Below are 24385 nucleotides of genomic sequence, written 5' to 3' on the forward strand. Positions count from 1 at the left end.
AACCTCCTTCCATCAGCAAGGGCATTGAAGATGAAACGTGGCTGGGTCTTTCAGCATGACAATGATCCCAAACACACCACCCGGGCAACGAAGGAGTGGCTTTGTAAGAAGCATTTCAAGGTCCTAGAGTGGCCTAGCCAGTCTCCAGATCTCAACCCCAAAGAAAACCTTTGGAGGGAGTTGAAAGTCCGTGTTGCCCAGCGACAGCCCCAAAACATCACTGCTCTAGAGGAGATCTGCATGCAGGAATGGGCCAACATACCAGCAACAGTGTGTGACAACCTTGTGAAGACTTACAGAAGACGTTTGACCTCTGTCATTGCCAACAAAGGATATATAACAAAGTATTGAGATGAACTTTTGATATTGGCCAAATACTTATTTTCCACCATAATTTGCAAATAAATTATTTCCAAATCAGACAATGTGATTGTCTGGATTTGTTTCCACATTTTGTCTCTCATAGTTGAGGTATACCTATGATGAAAATTACAGGCCTCTCATCTTCTTAAGTGGGAGAAGTTGCACAATTGGTGGCTGACTAAATACTTTTTTGCCCCACTGTATATATATGTATATAGATATTTTTATATTATATATATATATATATATATAAAACATAATTTATGCTTACCTGATAAATTTATTTCTCTTGTGCTGTATCGAGTCCACGGATTCATCCTTACTTGTGGGATATTCTCCTTCCCTACAGGCAAATAGATCACCCACAGCAGAGCTGTCTATATAGCTTCTCCCTTAGCTCCACCCCCCAGTAATTCGACCAAAGGCTAGGAAGAAAAAGGAGAAACTATAGGGTGCAGTGGTGACTGAAAGTTTTAAAATAAAAATATATATGCCTCTCTTAAAAAAACAGGGCGGGCCGTGGACTCGATACATCACAAGAGAAATAAATTTATCAGGTAAGCATAAATTATGTTTTCTCTTGTAAAATGTATCGAGTCCACGGATTCATCCTTACTTGTGGGATACCAATACCAAAGCTTTAGGACACGGATGAAGGGAGGGACAAGACAGGGACCTTAAACGGAAGGCACCACTGCTTGTAGAACCGTTCTCCCAAAAATAGCCTCTGAAGAAGCAAAAGTATCGAATTTGGAAAATTTGGAAAAAGTATGAAGCAAAGACCAAGTCGCCGCCTTACAAATCTGTTCAACAGAAGCCTCATTTTTAAAAGCCCATGTGAAAGCCACAGCTCTAGTAGAATGAGCAGTAATTCTTTCAGGAGGCAACTGTCCAGCAGTCTCATAGGCCAAACGGATGATGCTTTTCAGCCCAAAGGAAAGAGAGGTAGCCGTAGCCCTTTGACCTCTCCGTTTACCAGAATAAACAACAAACAATGAAGATGTTTGACGGAAATCTTTAGTTGCTTGTAAGTAGAACTTTAAAGCACGAACCACATCAAGATTGTGTAACAGACGTTCCTTCTTTGATGAAGGATTAGGACACAGTGAAGGAACAACAATCTCTTGATTGATATTCTTATTAGAAACAACCTTAGGAATAAACCCAGGTTTGGTACGCAAAACCACCTTATCTTCATGGAAAACAAGGTAAGGGGAATCACATTGTAAAGCAGATAGCTCAGAAACTCTTTGAGCCGAAGAGATAGCTACTAAAAACAAAACTTTCCAAGATAGAAGCTTAATATCTATGGAATGCATAGGTTCAAACGGAACCCCTTGAAGAACTTTAAGGACTAAGTTTAGGCTCCAAGGTGGAGTAACAGGCTTAAATACAGGCTTAATTCTGACCAAAGCCTGACTAAATGCTTGAATGTCTGGGACATCTGCCAGACGTTTGTGTAGTAAAATAGACAAAGCAGATATTTGCCCCTTTAGGGAACTAGCTGATAATCCCTTCTCCAAACCTTCTTGGAGAAAAGACAATATTCTAGGAATCCTAATCTTACTCCACGAGTAACCTTTGGATTCACACCAATAAAAATCTTATGATAGATCTTCCTGGTGACAGGCTTTCTAGCCTGAATCAGGGTATCAATGACTGACTCAGAGAAACCACGCTTTGATAGAAACAGGCGTTCAATCTCCAAGCAGTCAGACGCAGAGAAATTAGATTTGGATGCGTGAACGGACATTGGATTAGAAGGTCCCGCCTCATTGGCAGAGTCCCCGGTGGAACCGAGGACATGTCCACTAGGTCTGCATACCAAGTCCTGCGTGGCCACGTAGGTGCTATCTGAATCACCGAAGCTCTCTCCTGCTTGATTCTGGCAACCAGACGTGGGAGGAGAGGAAACGGTGTTAATACATAGGCCAGATTGAAGGACCAAGGCACTGCTAGAGCATCTTTCAGTACCGCCTTGGGATCCCGGGACCTGGACCCGTAACGAGGAAGTTTGGCATTCTGACGGGACGCCATCAGATCCAATTCTGGTGTGCCCCATAGCTGAATCAGCTGGGCAAATACCTCCGGATGGAGTTCCCACTGCCCCGGATGAAAAGTCTGACGACTTAGGAAATCCGCCTCCCAGTTCTCTACTCCTGGATGTGGATTGCTGAGAGATGGCAAGAGTGATCCTCTGCCCATCGGATTATTGATGATTGATATAAGCTGAGGCCACGCCTGAAGCGCATTGAATATCGCTCTCAGTTCTAGAATGTTTATCAGAAGAAGAGATTCCTCCCGAGACCATAAGCCCTGTGCTTTCAGGGAGTTCCAGACTGCACCCCAGCCTAGCAGGCTGGCATCTGTCGTTACAATGAGCCACTCTGGCCTGCGTAAATACATTCCCAGAGACAAGTGGTCCTGAGACAACCACCAGAAGAGAATCTCTGGTCTCCTGGTCCAGATGCAGTTGAGGAGATAAATCTGCATAATCCCCATTCCACTGTTTGAGCATGCATAGTTGCAGTGGTCTGAGGTGTAGGCGGGCAAAAGGAACTATGTCCATTGCCGCTACCATGAGTCCGATTACCTCCATACACTGAGCCACTGATGGCCAAGGAATGGAATGAAGAGCTTGGCAAGTGGTTAAGAGTTTTGATTTTCTGACCTCCGTCAGAAATATTTTCATTTCTACCGAATCTATCAGAGTCCCTAGAAAGGAAACTCTTGTAAGAGGGAAGAGAACTCTTTTTTTATGTTCACCTTCCACCCGTGAGATCTCAGAAAAGCCAACACGATGTCCGTGTGAGACTTGGATAGCTGGAAAGTCGATGCCTGAATTAAGATTTCGTCTAGATAAGGTGCCACTGCTATGTCCCGTGGTCGTAGAACCGCCAGAAGGGACCCTAGCACCTTTGTGAAAATTCTGGGAGCCGTGGCCAACCCGAAGGGAAGGGCCACAAACTGGTAATGCTGGTTTAGAAAGGTGAATCTGAGAAATTGATGATGATTTCTATGAATAGGGATGTGTAGATACGCATCCTTTAAGTCCAAGGTAGTCATATATTGACCCTCCTGGATCAGAGGTAGAATAGTCCGAATAGTCTCCATCTTGAATGATGGAACTTTGAGGAACTTTTTTAGAATTTTGAGATCCAAGATTGGTCTGAAAGTTCCCTCTTTTTTGGGAACCACAAACAGGTTTGAGTAAAACCCTAGCCCCTGTTCCTCTTTTGGGAGTGGGCGGATCACCCCCATGGTATGTAGGTCTTCTACACAGCGTAAGAACGCCTCTCTCTTTGTCTGGTTTAGAGACAATCGAGAAATGTGAAATCTCCCCCTTGGAAGGGAGTCTTTGAATTCCAGAAGATATCCCTGGGACACAATTTCTAAAGCCCAGGGATCGTGAACATCTCTTGCCCAAGCTTGAGCGAAGAGAGAGAGTCTGCCCCCTACTAGATCCGGTCCCGGATCGGGGGCTACCCCTTCATGCTGTCTTAGAGGCAGCTGCAGGCTTCTTGGCCTGTTTACCCTTGTTCCAAGCCTGGTTATGTCTCCAGACTGACCTGGATTGGGCAAAATTCCCCTCTTGCTTTGCAGCAGAGGAAGCTGAAGCGGGACCACTCTTAAAGCTCCGAAAGGAACGAAAATTATTTTGTTTAGTCCTCATCTTATTTGATCTATCCTGAGGGAGGGCATGACCTTTCCCTCCAGTGATGTCTGAAATAATCTCTTTCAGTTCATGCCCGAATAGGGTCTTTCCTTTGAAAAGGATGTTCAAAAGTTTAGATGACATCAGCAGACCAGGACTTAAGCCATAACGCCCTGCGTGCTAAAATGGCAAAACCTGAATTTTTTGCCGCTAATTTAGCCAGTTGAAATGCGGCATCTGTAATAAAAGAATTAGCCAATTTAAGGACCTTAATTCTGTCCATAATCTCCTCTAATGGAGTCTCTATCTGAAGAGCCTCTTCTAGAGCCTCAAACCAGAAAGTAGCTGCAGTAGTTACAGGAACAATGCACGCAATAGGTTGGAGAGAAAAACCCTGATGAACAAAAATTTTCTTCAGGAGACCCTCTAATTTTTTATCCATAGCATCAACTGTCTTCAATAGGTATAGTTGTACGCTTAGTGAAAAAGGGTGTGTGTACAAGCGCTAAGGTAATCCCCAAGCTGTATCCAAACAGAGATCCTAACCAACCTCCAAAAAATATGCACAAGTAGTAAGAAGTGAATACAGCGCCAACAAGAGGCCAAGGGATAAATATACTCACATAGAGATAAAAGAAGATTATTTAATGAACCATGTTAAAAAGCATCAGTAATAAAAGACTATATATAAAAAATGTAAAAAGCACATATAAATAAAATTACAAATACAGGAATATCTTACAGAAGCGGCTCAAAGTGCCAAAGCTGATAATTACAATAAAAACAGAGGTAATAACAGGTGATCAGTGTGAGTGGTACACCAGAATAAGAGTGTATACTAATAAAACAGAATTAGCCTAAGTACAACTGTAGCAAGTGCATCAAGCAAAAAACTAATAAACAAGAATACAAACAATAGATGGCGAACCCTCATTTACTTCTGACTGAGAATCATCTATTGCTCTATTTTTAAGTGCTAATATATCTTTATAGTTTACAGACATATCAGTACAATTGGGACACATTCTAAGAGGGGGTTCCACAATGGCTTCCAAACATATTGAACAAGGATTTCCTTGGTGTCAGACATGTTAAACTGGCTAGTAATGTAACAAGCAAGCTTGGAAAACACTAATCAAAGTAAATAGCACTTAGAATTAAAACGGTACTGTGCCTTTAAGAGAAAAAAAGTTGCACAAATTCTGCAAAACAGTGTAAAAAAGCAGTAAACTTAACAAAATTTTTACAGTAGCATCATAAAGCCGTAGTAACTTTGCACAGCTATGCAAATAAACAATTAACCCCTTAATGACAAAACCGGATTGAAAAAACGTCAAAACCGGTAAAAAGGACTTTCAGCACATTGCCACAGCTCTGCTGTGGCTCCTACCTGCCCTTCAGAACGATTTGTATGGGAAAAAAACATAATTTATGCTTACCTGATAAATTTATTTCTCTTGTAGTGTATCCAGTCCATGGATCATCCATTACTTGTGGGATATTCTCCTTCCCAACAGGAAGTTGCAAGAGGATCACCCACAGCAGAGCTGCTATATAGCTCCTCCCCTCACTGCCATATCCAGTCATTCGACCGAAACAAGCCAAGAAAGGAAAAACCATAGGGTGCAGTGGTGACTGTAGTTTAATTAAAATTTAGACCTGCCTGAAAAGGACAGGGCGGGCCGTGGACTGGATACACCACAAGAGAAATACATTTATCAGGTAAGCATAAATTATGTTTTCTCTTGTTAAGTGTATCCAGTCCACGGATCATCCATTACTTGTGGGGTACCAATACCAAAGCTAAAGTACACGGATGATGGGAGGGACAAGGCAGGAACTTAAACGGAAGGAACCACTGCCTGTAGAACCTCTCTTCCAAAAACAGCCTCCGAAGAAGCAAAAGTATCAAATTTGGAAAATTTGGAAAAAGTATGAAGCGAAGACCAAGTTGCAGCCTTGCAAATCTGTTCAACAGAGGCCTCATTTTTTAAGGCCCAGGTGGAAGCCACAGCTCTAGTAGAATGAGCTGTAATCCTTTCAGGAGGCTGCTGTCCAGCAGTCTCATAGGCTACACGGATTATACTCCGAAGCCAAAAAGAAAGAGAGGTTGCCGAGGCCTTCTGACCTCTCCTCTGTCCAGAGTAAACAACAAACCGGTTAGATGTTTGGCGAAAATCTTTAGTAGCCTGTAAGTAAAACTTCAAGGCACGGACTATGTCTAGATTATGCAAAAGACATTCCTTCTTTGAAGAAGGATTAGGACATAATGATGGAACAACAATCTCTTGATTGATATTCTTGTTAGAAACCACCTTAGGTAAAAACCCAGGTTTTGTACGCAGAACAACTTTATCTGAATGAAAGATCAGATAAAGAGAATCACAATGTAAGGCAGATAACTCCGAGACTCTTCGAGCCGAGGAAATAGCCATCAGAAAAAGAACTTTCCATGAAAGAAGTTTGATATCAATAGAATGAAGGGGTTCAAACGGAACCCCTTGAAGAACTTTAAGAACCAAGTTTAAGCTCCATGGAGGAGCAACAGGTTTAAACACAGGCTTAATTCTAACTAAATGCCTGAACGTCTGGAACTTCTGCCAGACGCTTGTGTAAAAGAATAGACAGAGCAGAAATCTGTCCCTTTAAAGAACTAGCTGATAATCCTTTGTCCAAACCCTCTTGGAGGAAGGACAATATCCTAGGAATCCTAACCCTACTCCATGAGTAATTCTTGGATTCACACCAATGAAGATATTTACGCCATATCTTGTGGTAAATTTTCCTGGTGACAGGCTTTCGTGCCTGTATTAAGGTATCAATTACTGACTCGGAGAAGCCACGCTTTGATAGGATCAAGCGTTCAATCTCCATGCAGTCAGTCTCAGAGAAAGTAGATTCGGATGATTGAAAGGACCTTGTATTAGAAGGTCTTGTCTCAGAGGCAGAGTCCATGGTGGAAAGGATGGCATGTCCACTAGGTCTGCATACCAGGTCCTGCGTGGCCACGCAGGCGCTATCAATATCACCAATGCTCTTTCCTGTTTGATTTTGGCAATCAGACGAGGGAGCAGAGGAAACGGTGGACACACATAAGCCAGGTTGAAGAACCAAGGCGCTGCTAGAGCATCTATCAGTGCCACTTCTGGGTCCCTGGACCTGGATCCGTAACAAGGAAGCTGACAGGTGGCAAGAGTGAGTCTCTGCCCAGCGAATTATCTTGGAGACTTCTGACATCGCTAGGGAACTCCTGGTTCCCCCTTGATGGTTGATGTAAGCCACAGTCGTGATGTTGTCCGACTGAAATCTGATGAACCTCAGTGTTGCTAGCTGAGGCCAAGCCAGAAGAGCATTGAATATTGCTCTTAACTCCAGAATATTTATTGGGAGGAGTTTCTACTCCTGAGTCCATGAACCCTGAGAGCCTTCAGGGAGTTCCAGACTGCACCCCAACCTAAAAGGCTGGCATCTGTTGTTACAATTGTCCAATCTGGTCTGCGAAAGGTCATACCCTTGGACAGATGGGCCTGAGATAACCACCAGAGAAGAGAATCTCTGGTTTCCTGATCCAGATTTAGTAGAGGGGACAAATCTGTGTAATCCCCATTCCACTGACTGAGCATGCATAATTGCAGCGGTCTGAGATGCAGGCGCGAATGGCACTATGTCCATCGCCGCTACCATTAAGCCGATTACTTCCATGCACTGAGCCACCGTGGGGCGTGGAATGGAGTGAAGAACACGGCATGCATTTAGAAGTTTTGATAACCTGGACTCCGTCAGGTAAATTTTCATTTCTACAGAATCTATTAGAGTCCCTAGGAAGGAAACCCTTGTGAGAGGAGATAGAGAACTCTTTTCTTCGTTCACTTTCCACCCATGAGACCTCAGGAATGCCAGAACTATCTCTGTATGAGATTTGGCAATTTGAAAGCTTGACGCCTGTATCAGGATGTCGTCCAGGTAAGGAGCCACCGCTATGCCTCGCGGTCTTAGGACCGCCAGAAGTGAGCCCAGAACCTTTGTAAAAATTCTTGGGGCTGTAGCCAACCCGAATGGAAGAGCTACAAATTGGTAATGCCTGTCTAGAAAGGCAAACCTCAGGAACTGATGATGATTCTTGTGAATCGGAATGTGAAGGTAGGCATCCTTTAAGTCCACTGTGGTCATGTACTGACCCTCTTTGATCATGGGTAAAATGGTTCAAATAGTTTCCATCTTGAATGACGGAACTCTGAGGAATTTGTTTAGGATCTTTAAATCCAAAATTGGTCTGAAGGTTCCCTCTTTTTTGGGAACCACAAACAGATTTGAATAAAACCCCTGTCCTTGTTCCGTCCGCGGAACTGGATGGATCACTCCCATTACAAGGAGATCTTGTACGCAGCTTAGGAATGCCTCTTTCTTTATTTAGTTTGCAGATAATCTTGAAAGGTGAAATCTCCCTTGTGGAGGAGAAGCTTTGAAGTCCAGAAGATATCCCTGAGATATGATCTCCAACGCCCAGGGATCCTGAACATCTCTTGCCCACGCCTGGGCGAAGAGAGAGAGTCTGCCCCCTACTAGATCCGTTGTTGGATAGGGGGCCGCTCCTTCATGCTGTCTTAGAGGCAGCAGCAGGCTTTCTGGCCTGCTTGCCCTTGTTACAGGACTGGTTAGGTTTCCTGGCCTGCTTGCCCTTGTTCCAGGACTGGTTAGGTTTCCAGGCCTGCTTGGATTGAGCAAAAGTTCCCTCTTGTTTTGAAGCAGAGGAAGTTGATGCTGCACCTGCCTTGAAATTTCGAAAGGCACGAAAATTAGACTGTTTGGCCTTTAATTTGGCCCTGTCCTGAGGAAGGGTATGACCCTTACCTCCAGTAATGTCAGCAATAATTTCTTTCAAACCAGGCCCGAATAAGGTCTGCCCCTTGAAAGGAATGTTGAGTAATTTAGACTTTGAAGTCACATCAGATGACCAGGATTTGAGCCATAGCGCCCTACGCGCCTGGATGGTGAATCCGGAATTCTTAGCCGTTAGTTTAGTCAAATGAACAATGGCATCAGAAACAAATGAGTTAGCTAGCTTAAGAGTTCTAAGCTTGTCAACAATTTCAGTCAATGGAGCTGTATGGATGGCCTCTTCCAGGGCCTCAAACCAGAATGCCGCCGCAGCAGTGACAGGCGCAATGCATGCAAGGGGCTGTAAAATAAAACCTTGTTGAATAAACATTTTCTTAAGGTAACCCTCTAATTTTTTATCCATTGGATCTGAAAAAGCACAACTGTCCTCAACCGGGATAGTGGTACGCTTTGCTAAAGTAGAAACTGCTCCCTCCACCTTAGGGACTGTCTGCCATAAGTCCCGTGTAGTGGCATCTATTGGAAACATTTTTCTAAATATAGGAGGTGGGGAAAAGGGCACACCGGGCCTATCCCACTCCTTACTAATAATTTCTGTAAGCCTTTTAGGTATTGGAAAAACATCAGTACTCACCGGCACTGCATAGTATTTATCCAGCCTACACAATTACTCTGGCACTGTAATTGTGTCACAGTCATTCAGAGCAGCTAATACCTCCCCAAGCAATACACGGAGGTTCTCAAGCTTAAATTTAAAATTAGAAATCTCTGAATCAGGTCTCCCCAATTCAGAGACGTCACCCACAGACTGAAGCTCTCCGTCCTCAGGTTCTGCATATTGTGACGCAGTATCAGACATGGCTCTTACAGCATCTACGCGCTCTGTATCTTGTCTAACCCCAGAGCTATCGCGCTTGCCTCTCAATTCAGGCAATCTGGATAATACCTCTGACAGGGTATTATTCATGATTGCAGCCATGTCCTGCAAAGTAATCGCTATGGGCGTCCCTGATGTACTTGGCGCCATATTAGCGTGCGTCCCTTGAGCGGGAGGCAAAGGGTCCGACACGTGGGGAGAGTTAGTCGGCATAACTTCCCCCTCGACAGACCCCTCTGGTGACAATTCTTTTATAGATAAAGACTGATCTTTACTGTTTAAGGTGAAATCAATACATTTAGTACACATTCTCCTATGGGGCTCCACCATGGCTTTTAAACATAATGAACAAGTATCCTCTGTTTCAGACATGTTTGTACAGACTAGCAATGAGACTAGCAAGCTTGGAAAATACTTTAAAGCAAATTAACAAGCAATATAAAAAACGTTACTGTGCCTTTAAGAGAAACAAATTTTGACAAAATTTGAAATAACAGTGAAAAAAGGCAGTTACACTAACGAAATTTTTACAGTGTATGTAACAAGTCAGCAGAGCATTGCACCCACTTTCAAATGGATGATTAACCCCTTAATACCAAAAAACGGAATAATAAATGACAAAAACGTTTTTTAAACACAGTCACAACAACTACCACGGTCTACTGTGGTTGTTACCCTCCTCAAACACGACTTTGAAGCCTTTTGAGCCCTTCAGAGATGTCCTGTATCATGCAGAAGGAAGCTGAGTGTCTCAGTCTGTAATTCTAGCTGTAGGCCCCTCCCATTCATATTACAACAGTGGAAAGCCTCAGGAAACTGTTTCTAGGCAAAAATCAAGCCAGCCATGTGGAAAAAAACTAGGCCCCAATAAGTTTTGTCACCAAACATATATAACAACGATTAACATGCCAGCAAACGTTTTATATTACACTTTTATAAGAGTATGTATCTCTGTTAATAAGCCTGATACCAGTCGCTATCACTGCATTTAAGGCTTAACTTACATTAATCCGGTATCAGCAGCATTTTTCTAGCAAATTCCATCCCTAGAAATATATTAACTGCACATACCTTATTGCAGGAAAACCTGCACGCCATTCCCCCTCTGAAGTTACCTCACTCCTCAGAATATGTGAGAACGGCAGTGGATCTTAGTTACTTCTGCTAAGCTCATAGAAATCACAGGCAGATTCTTCTTCTAATGCTGCCTGAGATGAAACAGTACACTCCGGTACCATTTAAAAATAACAAACTTTTGATTGAAGTTAAAAAACTAACTATAATACACCACTCTCCTCTTACTACGTCCATCTTTGTTGAGAGTTGCAAGAGAATGACGGGATATGGCAGTGAGGGGAGGAGCTATATAGCAGCTCTGCTGTGGGTGATCCTCTTGCAACTTCCTGTTGGGAAGGAGAATATCCCACAAGTAATGGATGATCCGTGGACTGGATACACTTAACAAGAGAAACTTCTTTTACAGCCCTCAAACACAGCAGGGACCTCTGGAAAAGCAGATAGATGTCTCAGAGGAAAAGAAACTGCGCAACTGAGGCGCGAAAATAGGCCCCTCCCACCTCACTCGATGTTTTGAGGCCTATCAGAAAAACACCAGAGTGTCTCTAAATTAACCATGTGGGTTAAAAAAAAACAAAAACAAGCCACAATGACCCCTTTAGTCCCTTCAAAAAAATGTTATAATTGCATCATTTACTGAATAAACAAAAACGTTTTTCCCTAACGGTGTCACCAGTAACTAATGAGCCCTTCATGCAAGCTGAAATTCCTATCCAAGTGTCTGAATACAGCTTACCCTTCGCTCATGGGAATATTGCCAGCCTTTTCTAGAAATAACACAGTCTGTCTAGAAAAAAAATAGACTGAACATACCTTAATGCAGTTTAGCCTGTAAACCGTTCCCCCAACTGAAGTTTTCCTGTACTCTTCAGCCCTTGTGAGAACAGCAGTGGATCTTAGTTACAAAGTGCTAAGATCATCATCCTCCTTGCAGAAATCTTCATCCCTTTTCTGCCAGAGAGTAAATAGTACACACCGGTACCATTTAAAATAACCAACTTTTGCTTGAGAAATAAAAACCTAACATTTTTGTCACCACACTCGCTCTGCCCTTCCTAGTACTTAGAGTAGGCAAAGAGAATGACTGGGGGGTGGAGCTAAGGGAGGAGCTATATAGACAGCTCTGCTGTGGGTGCTCTCTTTGCCACTTCCTGTAGGGAAGGAGAATACCCCACAAGTAAGGATGAATCCGTGGACTCGATACATCTTACAAGAGAAATGCAGAAAATCTAATGCGCTTATGTACTGGCCAAAATGTTATTTCTATATGTAAAAGGAAGGATAAACCTAAAAAAAAAAAAAAGACTTTTTTCCCCCCCACTAGCGCACTTGTGGGTAATTTAAATATATGCTTATATTAATGTAAAATGGTTACACACAATAAAATGATGAAATACAATCTTAATATTTATGTTAGAGATATATTGACAGGTTGTTACTATTATCTTAATTTCAATAGAAGGTCCCCATAAAGAGCACAGTACCTTTAGATTGTATTACCAGTGATTGAATTCTGGCAATGAAAATTTTAAATGGTTGTCCTTATTAGTATTCAAAGTTCACACAATAAACTTGGTTGAAAGCAATATCCTTTAGGATCCCTGTGCCTTTGTAGTGCAGCCTTGTTCCAGCCGGAAATTCCACCAATCTTAGCTCAGACTTTGTCACATAGAAAAGAAAAACAGGCGCACAAGGCACGATTCAAGTGAAAGATTTCATAACACACGCAAGTGAAAATGCACTTACTAGATAAAAACAAATCGCTATACGATCACTGATCAGGGACTGAGAATACACACCCTTTCTCACCATTGGCCCATTAGCACACACCTTCATTTGGATTGCCCATTTCGCCTTTAAAGTAAAAAGGCGCATTCTCAGAGACATCCGTTATTCATCTAGCCTTTGAAAAAGCCCGACCGGAGTTCGGGGGAAACGCGTCAGGCCAGTGGTCACATCATTTAGCGTCTGTTGGAAAGCAGCAAACCTTTTTGTCACACGAGCTTGTCAAGCAGTTGGGTAAAAGGATCTGGATTACTTTTGCCTGTAGCAACTTGTAACCAGCTGAAAGGAGGCTGACCATCTTTGCCGGTGTGGTGAAAGGAGCTGTAAACCCTGAATGACACATCTGAATGCCCGTTATTTGTTTTTATATAGTAAATGCATTTTCACTTGCGTGTGTTATATTTCCAATAAATCTTTCACTTGAATCGTGCCTTGAGCGCCTGTTTTTATATATATATATATATATATATATACACACAACAAATCCAGCGCACCCGGTACCAGTGAGACTCAACACAGAAAGTGAATGCAAGGTAGAAGGTAGATACCTGTTTATTTAGAACATGTTAGGAATGCTTCATAAGCCATATATTTAAAAAAAAAAGCAAAGATGGTCACTGAGGATGATTATGTAGCAACGTAAGGAAACGCGTTTGACCATTCTTATTCCCTGTCCTGCTGCCTGTCTTTTGCTGTTAACGTGTTGGAGATTTTGCCTTTTTTTGAAATATATGGCTTATGAAGCATTCCTAACATGTTCTAAATAAACAGGTATCTACCTTGCATTCACTTTCTGTGTTGAGTCTCACTGCTACCGGGTGCGCTGGATTTGTTGCTTTTGTTACTGTCAGTGAGCGTGGATGGAGCGCTCTGTTTTCCCTTGCACCGGAGCAGCTGAGTGAATGTGTACACGTCACCACGGACGTCAAGCAAGAGGGTGTGTATACTACGTGAAGAGCGTCACGTGATCGGACACACACGCTGTTATTGTTTGAGCGCTTCCCTAAGCTGCAAGTGATTTTTTATATATATATATATATATATATATATATATATATATATATATATATATATATACACATACATACACATACATACATACATACACATATACATCGCATGTGGCCAAATGGGACAAGCCCAGGTACCACGTCTCGAATCCAAACAAACTGGGAACAAGGGAAGGGTGCACAGGAATATGTAATCACCCTAGACATATACAAAACACGGAAGGGTGTTGTATTAATTTGTTTTGTAATTTTCCCTATGGTTCTTGCACCCAGACCGGTCTGGGGTTAACTGCCTGCGACTCTGGGGACAGCACAGCTTCCTGTGAGTGCCGGTGAGCACCCAGGGCTGAGCATGTTGCAGGGTCATGGGATGTGTACCCAGTCCGGTATGAGAGTGCAGTCCCCTTCCGTGTTTTGTATATGTCTAGGGTGATTACATAAGCGTGTGTGTGTGTATTATATATAAATTATGCATGTATGCGCACACACGCACAGTAAGCATCATCAGCTTTATCCCTGCACTGTAAAGTATCTGCATACACAATGTTAAAGGCACAGTTAACACCTTGAGATTTTTTTTAATCACTGCAGCAGACTGACCAACAGTTTTGTATGATGGTCTCAGATGGTTGTGTAAAGAATTTTTCCTGTTACTAAGTGTGATTTAAACAATGTATCTGCCAGTCCCCTCGGTATTGTGCACAATAACCCAGTGGTACGTGGGAGCGGACCCATCACTGTGGTTGTTCTAGGATACATTATTTGCAAGCTATTTGAATGCTGATGCTAACGCTTTGCTTTCTTCCCAAACACGATTCATTCCCTGTACAGACCGAGTATTGAGAGCTCCTGAATGCTGGTTCTGTCCACACAACGTGACGCATACAAGGCTTACACAATCAATTATCTGCAGGAAACACTGCGGCCGTCCCCATGGCAACATGGTCTATCACTAAATACGTTGGTTTTACTTGAGAAACAGTACAGATTAGTCATGTAAAGCCACTAATGTTATCAGAGGCTCAGGGGGCAGGCCAATTGCTTAGCAACACTTGTACAGACCTTTCAGGCAACTTGACAAGCTCTTCAGTAAATTCTATTTAACACAGCCGTGCAGGAGCTTGCACAGAAGAGAACAGACCGCTCCCTGTAATTGCAGAGAGGCCAGGAGAGGGGTAACGTGCACAGACCTGAGCTTTCCCTCACACACAGCTGAAGCTACTGGTCATGTAATCAGCGCCAGAGGACTGCGTTAGGCAGATCTTCTGCAGGTCGGTGCACTTTATAATGTGTAGTCAGTGCAATTACCGTAGTTCATGTAGGGAAGCACCAAAATTTTGTCCGAAAATGGCATTTTTGGTTATTTGGTTTTTTTTGCCTGTTAATATCTGCAAAATTATTGTGTAGCGTATTTCAAATTTGATGCCAGCCTAGAACTGCTGTTTGAGTTCATTTCTTGATTTGCTGTTTTGCATATAATAATAGTTTTCTAGGACTATATTTGGATAATTGGTAAAAAAAAAAAAAAAAAAAAAAAACTTAAATCTGATTATTACACAGAACTAAATAAAGAATAATACAGTATATTGATATTTAACATTGTTTTAAGTAGGGATGCACTGAAATTTCGGTCGCAGAAATATTTTGGCCGAAAATTGTATACTTTTTTGTTTTTTTTCCTGGTTTTTTTTTCTTGGTAAAATTATTGTGTAGCATATTATTGTTTTAAAAAAAAAAAATTTGTCCATTTTTAATGTGTTACTTTCAATAAAAGTGTGGTTATTTTATTGCCTTGCAGTTTTTCAATTAGATTTATTCAGTCTAATTAAGCAAATAAAAAAAAAAAAATATATTTGGCGGGGATAAAAAAAACAACATTTTCAGTTTCGGCCAAGTGCATCCTGGATTTTTGGTTTTGGTCCAGAATTTCCATTTCGGTGCATCACTAATTTCATGTCAGAGCAAACTTCCGCAACATCACTGGTCTGTATACAGTCTATAGGCTGCAGTGAGTATGGTGCGTGCACAGGGGACACACCTGGGAGATACCTATGGGATATTTACATCTTTATGTATTTACAGCCAGCTAAAGCAAACAAAGCTGAGAGAATCCAAAAACTCCCAAAAGGCTGATAAATAAGTCTGTATTACTGAAGCATACACATGCTACCTAGCACATGGCAAATAATAAAACGGCTGCACACTAGAGAACAGAGCCACCTTTTGTAACATTTACTTATCACTTCTAACATTGCATAGAACAAAAAACAAATAAAAAAACACAGAAATAGTGTCTAAAATGTCATAAATGATTATGTATTGTGTTGTGGAAATGTCGTGTAACCTAAAGGGACAATGTAATGGACATTTGCATATTTCATTTTTGTGTAACGGACATTATACACTAATTGTCATATAACTGCATGTAACAGACACTACTATACAGAATATGTACAGATACTGATATAAATATACAGTATACACTAATTACATATAACTGCATGTAACAGACACTACTATACAGAATATGTACAGATACTGATATAAATATACAGTATACACTAATTACATATAACTGCATGTAATAGACACTACTATACAGAATATGTACAGATACTGATATAAATATACAGTATACACTAATTACATATAACTGCATGTAATAGACACTACTATACAGAATATGTACAGATACTGATATAAATATACAGTATACACTAATTGTCATATAACTGCATGTAATAGACACTACTATACAGAATATGTACAGATACTGATATAAATATACAGTATACACTAATTGTCATATAACTGCATGTAATAGACACTACTATACAGAATATGTACAGATACTGATATAAATATACAGTATACACTAATTACATATAACTGCATGTAATAGGCACTACTATACAGAATATGTACAGATACTGATATAAATATACAGTATACACTAATTACATATAACTGCATGTAATAGGCACTACTATACAGAATATGTACAGATACTGATATAAATATACAGTATACACTAATTGTCATATAACTGCATGTAATAGACACTACTATACAGAATATGTACAGATACTGATATAAATATACAGTATACACTAATTACATATAACTGCATGTAATAGACACTACTATACAGAATATGTACAGATACTGATATAAATATACAGTATACACTAATTACATATAACTGTATATAACAGACACTACTATACAGAATATGTACAGATACTGATATAAATATACAGTATACACTAATTGTCATATAACTGCATGTAATAGACACTACTATACAGAATATGTACAGATACTGATATAAATATACAGTATACACTAATTGTCATATAACTGTATGTAATAGACACTACTATAAAGAATAATATGCAGATACAGATATAAAAATACAGTATAAACTGTTTAAAAACTTACTTAGAAGCTCCCAATTTACCTCTGTTAATGAGATAAACCTGGGACAACCACTGAAAGGGACGGATAGCAGAACCTCCCCCTCCCCTGCATATGAAAAGACAGAAGCAGTCTGAAGTCTGTATACATCAGAATACATATAAAACTTTAGGGCTTGGTTAGGAGTCTGAAAATCAGCACAATGTTATTTAAAAATAAGCAAAACTATAAATTTTTAGGAAAACACTCCAAAAACACACACAGTGTATAATGTCCCTTTAAGCCAAGAACATAAAAGAGCTATTATTTTTTTCCTTTTGGTCTTAAAGTGAAGGTAAAGTTACCTTGATGACGATCTCAAATATTCTTCTTTGTTCCAAATTAATATGAGTTTAATTTTTTTTAAACTGATTGTAAATAAAGTAATCAGCATTTTAACGCCGCTTTTGCCGGTCTGCAAATTCAACCTGTTTTTTATTATTTTTTTCTGTCACGATCACGTGTTTATATTATCCGATTGAAAATCTGGCCGTTAGGCAGCCGTCAATCAGCCTAGTTGATGTACTGCGCATGCGCCACAATTTATTTTGGCATCTCTGAATTCCCGTTTCGCGCATGCGTACTTGTTTGATTTCGGAATTCCCATATTAAAAGATAAAATTAGAGCGAGCTACATGTATTGTATTTATAATTATTGCTTGAATAGGATATGCAGGAAATGAATGGAACGGGTAGACAATCGCAAGTATGCGGCTGATATCTGACAGTATAGTACTTCACTGACTGCTATGTATCAACGGCAATTGGCGCATGTGCAGTTGTAAACAACTTTGTGAACGGGCTTTGGAGAGGCAAAGAGAGCGGGTGAGACCACTGAAGACGTCACACTGAGGATTACAAGGAAGTAGCGGGTGGGAGGAGTCGGTGCAGACTCCTAGAATATTAGTTATGTATTTTATAAACCTCTTCCTTTGTCATTAAGTTATAGCTGGACCTGAAATTGTACATAGTATCACCATTTTTTTTTCATCTCATAAAGTATATTATTAATATTACAATTAAATGTATTTATAAAACTCAAACAAATTCTAAAGCACATGTCAAAACAATATAATATAGAGCAACATTCAGAGTACGTGTTGGCTAGGTGATAGAAAACCTAAATAGGCTGAATGTCCGCAGAAACGGTCATTTACTATTGGTGAACTGGGGTGTACACGCTAAGATGTCCACTAAATGCAAAACAAGTATGTGCATAAACCCAGCGTGCTCAAACAGCAAGAGACATATCAGTGAAAACCTCCACAAGGCAACACAAGTCCTTCCTTAGTATATATTTTCCACGTTTTAAAAAAAATAAAACAGAATTTATGTTTACCTGATAAATTACTTTCTCCAATGGTGTGTCCGGTCCACGGCGTCATCCTTACTTGTGGGATATTCTCTTCCCCAACAGGAAATGGCAAAGAGCCCAGCAAAGCTGGTCACATGATCCCTCCTAGGCTCCGCCTACCCCAGTCATTCGACCGACGTTAAGGAGGAATATTTGCATAGGAGAAACCATATGATACCGTGGTGACTGTAGTTAAAGAAAATAAATTATCAGACCTGATTAAAAAACCAGGGCGGGCCGTGGACCGGACACACCGTTGGAGAAAGTAATTTATCAGGTAAACATAAATTCTGTTTTCTCCAACATAGGTGTGTCCGGTCCACGGCGTCATCCTTACTTGTGGGAACCAATACCAAAGCTTTAGGACACGGATGAAGGGAGGGAGCAAATCAGGTCACCTAAATGGAAGGCACCACGGCTTGCAAAACCTTTCTCCCAAAAATAGCCTCAGAAGAAGCAAAAGTATCAAACTTGTAAAATTTGGTAAAAGTGTGCAGTGAAGACCAAGTCGCTGCCCTACATATCTGATCAACAGAAGCCTCGTTCTTGAAGGCCCATGTGGAAGCCACAGCCCTAGTGGAATGAGCTGTGATTCTTTCAGGAGGCTGCCGTCCGGCAGTCACATAAGCCAATCTGATGATGCTTTTAATCCAAAAAGAGAGAGAGGTAGAAGTTGCTTTTTGACCTCTCCTTTTACCAGAATAAACAACAAACAAGGAAGATGTTTGTCTAAAATCCTTTGTAGCATCTAAATAGAATTTTAGAGCGCGAACAACATCCAAATTGTGCAACAAACGTTCCTTCTTCGAAACTGGTTTCGGACACAAAGAAGGTACGACTATCTCCTGGGTTAATGTTTTTGTTAGAAACAACTTTTGGAAGAAAACCAGGTTTAGTACGTAAAACCACCTTATCTGCATGGAACACCAGATAAGGAGGAGAACACTGCAGAGCAGATAATTCTGAAACTCTTCTAGCAGAAGAAATTGCAACCAAAAACAAAACTTTCCAAGATAATAACTTAATATCAACGGAATGTAAGGGTTCAAACGGAACCCCCTGAAGAACTGAAAGAACTAAGTTGAGACTCCAAGGAGGAGTCAAAGGTCTGTAAACAGGCTTGATTCTAACCAGAGCCTGAACAAAGGCTTGAACATCTGGCACAGCTGCCAGCTTTTTGTGAAGTAACACAGACAAGGCAGAAATCTGTCCCTTCAAGGAACTTGCAGATAATCCTTTCTCCAATCCTTCTTGAAGAAAGGATAGAATCTTAGGAATCTTTACCTTGTCCCAAGGGAATCCTTTAGATTCACACCAACAGATATATTTTTTCCATATTTTGTGGTAAATTTTTCTAGTTACAGGCTTTCTGGCCTGAACAAGAGTATCAATAACAGAATCTGAGAACCCTCGTTTTGATAAGATCAAGCGTTCAATCTCCAAGCAGTCAGCTGGAGTGAGATCAGATTCGGATGTTCGAACGGACCTTGAACAAGAAGGTCTCGTCTCAAAGGTAGCTTCCATGGTGGAGCCGATGACATATTCACCAGATCTGCTTACCAAGTCCTGCGTGGCCACGCAGGAGCTATCAAGATCACCGACGCCCTCTCTTGATTGATCCTGGCTACCAGCCTGGGGATGAGAGGAAACGGCGGGAATACATAAGCTAGTTTGAAGGTCCAAGGTGCTACTAGTGCATCTACTAGAGTCGCCTTGGGATCCCTGGATCTGGACCCGTAGCAAGGAACCTTGAAGTTCTGACGAGAGGCCATCAGATCCATGTCTGGAATGCCCCACAGTTGAGTAATTTGGGCAAAGATTTCCGGATGGAGTTCCCACTCCCCCGGATGTAATGTCTGACGACTCAGAAAATCCGCTTCCCAATTTTCCACTCCTGGGATGTGGATTGCAGATAGGTGGCAGGAGTGAGTCTCCGCCCATTGAATGATTTTGGTCACTTCTTCCATCGCCAGGGAACTCCTTGTTCCCCCCTGATGGTTGATGTACGCAACAGTCGTCATGTTGTCTGATTGAAACCGTATGAACTTGGCCTTTGCTAGCTGAGGCCAAGCCTTGAGAGCATTGAATATCGCTCTCAGTTCCAGAATATTTATCGGTAGAAGAGATTCTTCCCGAGACCAAAGACCCTGAGCTTTCAGGGGTCCCCAGACCGCGCCCCAGCCCATCAGACTGGCGTCGGTCGTGACAATGACCCACTCTGGTCTGCGGAAGGTCATCCCTTGTGACAGGTTGTCCAGGGACAGCCACCAACGGAGTGAGTCTCTGGTCCTCTGATTTACTTGTATCTTCGGAGACAAGTCTGTATAGTCCCCATTCCACTGACTGAGCATGCACAGTTGTAATGGTCTTAGATGAATGCGCGCAAAAGGAACTATGTCCATTGCCGCTACCATCAAACCTATTACTTCCATGCACTGCGCTATGGAAGGAAGAGGAACGGAATGAAGTGTTTGACAAGAGTTTAGAAGTTTTGTTTTTCTGGCCTCTGTCAGAAAAATCCTCATTTCTAAGGAGTCTATTATTGTTCCCAAGAAGGGAACCCTTGTCGACGGAGATAGAGAACTCTTTTCCACGTTCACTTTCCATCCGTGAGATCTGAGAAAGGCCAGGACTATGTCCGTGTGAGCCTTTGCTTGAGGAAGGGACGACGCTTGAATCAGAATGTCGTCCAAGTAAGGAACTACAGCAATGCCCCTTGGTCTTAGTACCGCTAGAAGGGACCCTAGTACCTTTGTGAAAATCCTTGGAGCAGTGGCTAATCCGAAATGAAGCGCCACGAACTGGTAATGCTTGTCCAGGAATGCGAACCTTAGGAACCGATGATGTTCCTTGTGGATAGGAATATGTAGATACGCATCCTTTAAATCCACCGTGGTCATGAATTGACCTTCCTGGATGGAAGGAAGAATTGTTCGAATGGTTTCCATTTTGAACGATGGAACCTTGAGAAACTTGTTTAAGATCTTGAGATCTAAGATTGGTCTGAACGTTCCCTCTTTTTTGGGAACTATGAACAGATTGGAGTAGAACCCCATCCCTTGTTCTCCTAATGGAACAGGATGAATCACTCCCATTTTTAACAGGTCTTCTACACAATGTAAGAATGCCTGTCTCTTTATATGGTCTGAAGACAATTGAGACCTGTGGAACCTCCCCCTTGGGGGAAGCCCCTTGAATTCCAGAAGATAACCTTGGGAGACTATTTCTAGTGCCCAAGGATCCAGAACATCTCTTGCCCAAGCCTGAGCAAAGAGAGAGAGTCTGCCCCCCACCAGATCCGGTCCCGGATCGGGGGCCAACATTTCATGCTGTCTTGGTAGCAGTGGCAGGTTTCTTGGCCTGCTTTCCCTTGTTCCAGCCTTGCATTGGTCTCCAGGCTGGCTTGGCTTGAGAAGTATTACCCTCTTGCTTAGAGGACGTAGCACTTGGGGCTGGTCCGTTTCTACGAAAGGGACGAAAATTAGGTTTATTTTTGGCCTTGAAAGACCTATCCTGAGGAAGGGCGTGGCCCTTACCCCCAGTGATATCAGAGATAATCTCTTTCAAGTCAGGGCCAAACAGCGTTTTCCCCTTGAAAGGAATGTTAAGTAATTTGTTCTTGGAAGACGCATCCGCTGACCAAGATTTCAACCAAAGCGCTCTGCGCGCCACAATAGCAAACCCAGAATTTTTCGCCGCTAACCTAGCCAATTGCAAAGTGGCGTCTAGGGTGAAAGAATTGGCCAATTTGAGAGCACGGATTCTGTCCATAATCTCCTCATAAGGAGGAGAATCACTATCGATCGCCTTTACTAGCTCATCGAACCAGAAACACGCGGCTGTAGTGACAGGGACAATGCATGAAATTGGTTGTAGAAGATAACCTTGCTGAACAAACATCTTTTTAAGCAAACCTTCTAATTTTTTATCCATAGGATCTTTGAAAGCACAACTATCTTCTATGGGTATAGTGGTGCGTTTGTTTAAAGTAGAAACCGCTCCCTCGACCTTGGGGACTGTCTGCCATAAGTCCTTTCTGGGGTCGACCATAGGAAACAATTTTTTAAATATGGGGGGAGGGACGAAAGGTATACCGGGCCTTTCCCATTCTTTATTTACAATGTCCGCCACCCGCTTGGGTATAGGAAAAGCTTCTGGGAGCCCCGGGACCTCTAGGAACTTGTCCATTTTACATAGTTTCTCTGGGATGATCAAATTCTCACAATCATCCAGAGTGGATAATACCTCCTTAAGCAGAGCGCGGAGATGTTCCAACTTAAATTTAAATGTAATCACATCGGGTTCAGCTTGTTGAGAAATTTTCCCTGAATCTGAAATTTCTCCCTCAGACAAAACCTCCCTGGCCCCCTCAGACTGGTGTAGGGGCATTTCAGAACCATTATCATCAGCGTCCCCATGCTCTTCAGTATCTAAAACAGAGCAGTCGCGCTTGCGCTGATAAGTGGGCATTTTGGCTAAAATGTTTTTGATAGAATTATCCATTACAGCCGTTAATTGTTGCATAGTAAGGAGTATTGGCGCGCTAGATGTACTAGGGGCCTCCTGAGTGGGCAAGACTGGTGTAGACGAAGGAGGGAATGATGCAGTACCATGCTTACTCCCCTCACTTGAGGAATCATCTTGGGCATCATTTTCAGTGTCACATAAATCACATCTATTTAAATGAGAAGGAACCTTGGCTTCCCCACATTCAGAACACAGTCTATCTGGTAGTTCAGACATGTTAAACAGGCATAAACTTGATAACAAAGTACAAAAAACGTTTTAAAATAAAACCGTTACTGTCACTTTAAATTTTAAACTGAACACACTTTATTACTGCAATTGCGAAAAAGTATGAAGGAATTGTTCAAAATTCACCAAAATTTCACCACAGTGTCTTAAAGCCTTAAAAGTATTGCACACCAAATTTGGAAGCTTTAACCCTTAAAATAACGGAACCGGAGCCGTTTTTATCTTTAACCCCTTTACAGTCCCTGGTATCTGCTTTGCTGAGACCCAACCAAGCCCAAAGGGGAATACGATACCAAATGACACCTTCAGAAAGTCTTTTCTATGTATCAGAGCTCCTCACACATGCGACTGCATGTCATGCTTCTCAAAAACAAATGCGCAATACCGGCGCGAAAATGAGGCTCTGCCTATGATTAGGGAAAGCCCCTAGAGAATAAGGTGTCTAAAACAGTGCCTGCCGATATTATTTTACAAAAATACCCAGATTAAATGATTCCTCAAGGCTAAATATGTGTATATATGAATCGATTTAGCCCAGAAAATGTCTACAGTCTTAATAAGCCCTTGTGAAGCCCTTATTTACTGTCTGAATAAAAATGGCTTACCGGATCCCATAGGGAAAATGACAGCTTCCAGCATTACATCGTCTTGTTAGAATGTGTCATACCTCAAGCAGCAAAAGACTGCTCACTGTTCCCCCAACTGAAGTTAATTCCTCTCAACAGTCCTGTGTGGAACAGCCAAGGATTTTAGTAACGGTTGCTAAAATCATTTTCCTCTTACAAACAGAAATCTTCATCTCTTTTCTGTTTCAGAGTAAATAGTACATACCAGCACTATTTTAAAATAACAAACTCTTGATTGAATAAAAAAAACTACAGTTAAACACTAAAAAACTCTAAGCCATCTCCGTGGAGATGTTGCTTGTACAACGGCAAAGAGAATGACTGGGGTAGGCGGAGCCTAGGAGGGATCATGTGACCAGCTTTGCTGGGCTCTTTGCCATTTCCTGTTGGGGAAGAGAATATCCCACAAGTAAGGATGACGCCGTGGACCGGACACACCTATGTTGGAGAAATAGTAAATCCTGCTAACCTGATCACAGATTCCTTACATATAATTTTGAGTGGGGGCGGGTGTTGGAATCATTGATACACACCAGAAGGTGCACATCACTACCAGTGTGCAGCAGCATTAACACTGAACCTGCAAAA

General features: G+C 41.7%; 1 protein-coding gene across 1 annotated transcript in view; it reads right to left on the bottom strand.

The window, feature by feature from the left end:
* Positions 1-24385, bottom strand: part of TNRC18 (trinucleotide repeat containing 18) — a 466016-nt gene that overhangs the window by 391874 nt on the left and 49757 nt on the right. The gene's annotated exons all lie outside the window — the stretch shown is intronic.

Source organism: Bombina bombina, chromosome 11 (assembly GCF_027579735.1).
Source record: "Bombina bombina isolate aBomBom1 chromosome 11, aBomBom1.pri, whole genome shotgun sequence".
Lineage (NCBI taxonomy): Eukaryota > Metazoa > Chordata > Amphibia > Anura > Bombinatoridae > Bombina > Bombina bombina.